Source organism: Vigna unguiculata, chromosome 9 (assembly GCF_037176805.1).
Source record: "Vigna unguiculata cultivar grain cowpea cultivar isolate G323 ecotype 2 chromosome 9, ASM3717680v1, whole genome shotgun sequence".
In the NCBI taxonomy this organism is placed as follows: Eukaryota; Viridiplantae; Streptophyta; class Magnoliopsida; order Fabales; family Fabaceae; genus Vigna; species Vigna unguiculata.
This window is the reverse complement of record NC_140800.1, coordinates 31,056,675-31,060,240: the sequence shown is the minus strand read 5'-3', so window position 1 is coordinate 31,060,240 and position 3,566 is coordinate 31,056,675. Positions and strand designations below refer to the sequence as shown.

Here is a 3,566-nt window from a genome sequence, read left to right as displayed (position 1 = left end):
TTCACAAGATTGGACTTTGTAATCTTAATGATGTAAGTTTACATGAAGGAGAGAAATAGAAGATGTAAAGAACAACATTATATAGAATGGTGTACTTTTTTTCTTTCACTAGGTTTTTATCCCAAAGGGTTTTTCCTAGTAAGGTTTTATCCAAATACATTCTCTTATTAATGGACACCCAAGTGGAAGTGTTATGAATTAATGATCGTTCATTGATTTGATACAGTTACTCATATGATTGATATGATTGATAATCATATGAATCATTACTCTTTACGTAAATATTTGTATTAACTAGTTGATTTGTTTCCTTTATGAGTTACGTGTTGTATCTACAAATAGGACTCTTCTTATCAGTAATAATACACAGAAAATTTGTTCCACATTCTCTCATTCTCTATTCTTCCTTTATACTTCTTCTTCTCTCCATTATTGGCTCTATTTTATAACATATACATCTTTTTTATTATTTTTTGAATTAAGTGTTTCAAAAGGTATTTCTGAATTTAGAAACACCTTCTGAAACACTCAAGTTAGAATGTTTAAAAAAAATTATTATAAATTAAGTATTTCAAAAAGTATTTCTAGAACTGAAAATGTATTTTGAAACATCTAATGTGAAATATAAAAATAATTTTAGATTGAGTATTTTGAAAGATATTTTCAAATTCATAGATGTAAAATATTCAACCAAAAAAATATTTTTATATCCCAATTTTTTTGTGTTGGAATAAATTTTCATATTAAAAGATATCTTGTGAAATACTCTATCTAAAATACATTTAAGAAAATATTTTCTAGATCAGTGAGTCTGGTACCTTCTTTTAAAAGACAACCCAGTGGATTGAAATGGGCCGAGACATGGACTTTTAGGCTCTCCTTTTGGCTACAAGAAACTATTTTTTTCAGAAAATAGAATCACAATATGTATTTGCTAAAATAGGTATTTGTTATACTTACTATTTTTTTCAAGGATTTTCTAATTTATTGAATGTGTTTGGAATATTGTAATCAATTCTACACTAGATCAGATATCTTATGCAATAATGGTACAAAGATTGTAAGGGTAAAAAATAGTATTAAATTCCTTAACTTTCTATAGGGAAATGGTTATATATATATATATATATACATATATATATATATATATATATATATATATATATATATATATATATATATATATATATATATATATATATATATATATATGAAACAATGGCCATAATAAGTAACTCCAAATTCATGGGTATTCTAAGCTTATTTTATTGGATTTGACGTTTCTCCAACTTCGGTTCTGATTATCTAAAAGTAGTTGTCATTTTTTATATTCTTTTAGTTATCATTATTAATGGATGTTAATACATATTTTAAAAGCTTAAATATAAATATTATAATATATTGTTGCAGGTGAGATCAATTGAATCGTGGCACTTAAATTGTTACGCTTTTAAGTAAAAAGGGTTGCACTCTGACTAATGGTTATAGCTTTAGGCCTAATGGTAAGCACTCGGTCTTAATCGTGACGCTTAAGCGCTCAATCTTAACATATATTGGTTTAAATTTACACACGGACACACACATACATATATATTGGTTTAAAATATACATGTCTAACGTTGGTATTATATATTGATAAACTAACGATAAAAGGTGTAACAACAACAACATAACAAAGTGGCCTATTAGCTTAGTTGGTTAGAGCGTCGTGCTAATAACGTGAAGGTCGCAGGTTCGAGACCTACATGGGCCAAATGTGGTGAGCTTTTTATTTGGTAGGTAAATAAATTATTCCTCCATGTTATCTGTACCAAACGGAGAACCCCAATTTTGTTGCCATCTGCTTTTATTCTTAGTTAGTTGTTACGCAAAGGGTTTAGGGTTTCCTTGATTGGGTTACTTTCGTTCTTCGAGTGGTAGATTTTTTCATATTGGAGGTAAAGTTTCATCCTTTCACCATTTTTGTTTTGGAGTGGTTTTTTTTTCAGTTGTGTTTAGGATTTTTTTTCGAATCCCCTAATTTTTTGGAATCCTTTGTTGTGGTTTGGTTTGTGTTGATCAAAGTATATGGGGTTATTATTGGTAAGGTATATGACATTGTTATGGACCACAACTTGAAACTAGTTCCCACTCAATCTCAAGCCAGTTAAATAAGATGAGTGATCAATTCATCCAACAACAAACATAAACTAACTCACAAACATATAATGACAACATACTTTGATAAATAAAATAGTACCAATACAAGCGAGTTCCAAAGGGTTACATCTTGGCTTTAACACTTAGAGAGATTTAGCTCCTCATACTAGATGAGAACATTACAACACATGAAAGAATCATCTCTTTTTTACCCTCAAATATCTACTAATTACAAGGGTAAATGTCTAAAAGAACTCTCTAGGAGTCTCTCAAAAGAAACTTACAAAAAGTTTGTCAAAACAAGGATGCAACTCTGTTTTTATAAACTATCCATGGCAGTGTTCAATAGTGCACTTATGGCTCCAAGATTTCCTCCCTAGGCGGGTTTCCTTCATGGCTCAGGCCTCATGCTTTGGTGCTGCAGCTCCTGAGATAACTTCCTAGAAAAGATATTTTCATGGCTTAGCCTCAGGTTAGTGCTTGAGGTTTCCTTTTTCAATGGGTATGCTAATGTGGCTCGAGCCTTAAATATGCGCTCAGCTGCACTAGTGTCAATTTTGCCTAGAATTGCTTGACATTCACTCATTTTCTTTATTTTTTTCATTTTGATTCTTTGTTGATACTGGAAAATGCAAAACAAGCTAAACTGGTGTGATTTATACAGAAACTCGTTGAAATAAAAACAAGATAACTAAGTGTCAAAATCATTTTAAATTTATCACATATTGGACACTTATCAAAGATTTAACGTTGCCTTTCTTTGGAGGTCGTCTGTAACATCCCTAGGGAATATTACTTATATAAAATAAATAAAAGGAAACGAATGTAAAACGTCGTAATAATTAATATTCGCAAAACGAGGGAAAATTCAAAATATTTAAACATCGTGCAAAAGTTTATAAAACATAAATAACAAGAGTATTACAAGTTCCAAAAATTCTTATTCATAATTGAAAACATAACAAAACATAGTAAAAATCTCCTAGCTCTAATCCCCAAGCTAGCCCTCACTCCGTCACCTGAGCATCCTCAGCATCACCTGTATCAACATCTGCTCCCGTGTAACAAATCAAACGATCACCGCCATACACAAACAGAAAGGGTGAGCTGATAAAAATAAAGATACCATATATATAATACACAAGAAAAGTCATACACCCATCTTATTCAATCTACTTAGTTCTTGACCAAGACCTTAACCCCAAGGCTTTTCAACCTTCAAATCACACAAATGGTTAGCCTTGGACTTGGGAATATGATGCTCGCATAAACCTGCCTGCTCGTGGTTCTGCTTCTACGAACCTCCCCGCTCGTAGTTCTACTCTACGAACCTCCCCGCTCATAGTCCTGCTCTACAGACATGCCCGCCCATAGTCCAACACATGTGATCCACCAGCCCCATACCTCCCCGCACGTGGCATCTCTCA

General features: G+C 31.9%; 1 non-coding gene across 1 annotated transcript; it reads left to right on the top strand.

The window, feature by feature from the left end:
• Nucleotides 1–1,679: 1,679 nt before the first annotated feature.
• On the top strand, nucleotides 1,680–1,753 carry TRNAI-AAU (transfer RNA isoleucine (anticodon AAU)). Its single transcript has one exon. It is a non-coding gene; the product is annotated as a tRNA-Ile (tRNA).
• The last annotated feature ends 1,813 nt before the right edge of the window (nucleotides 1,754–3,566 follow it).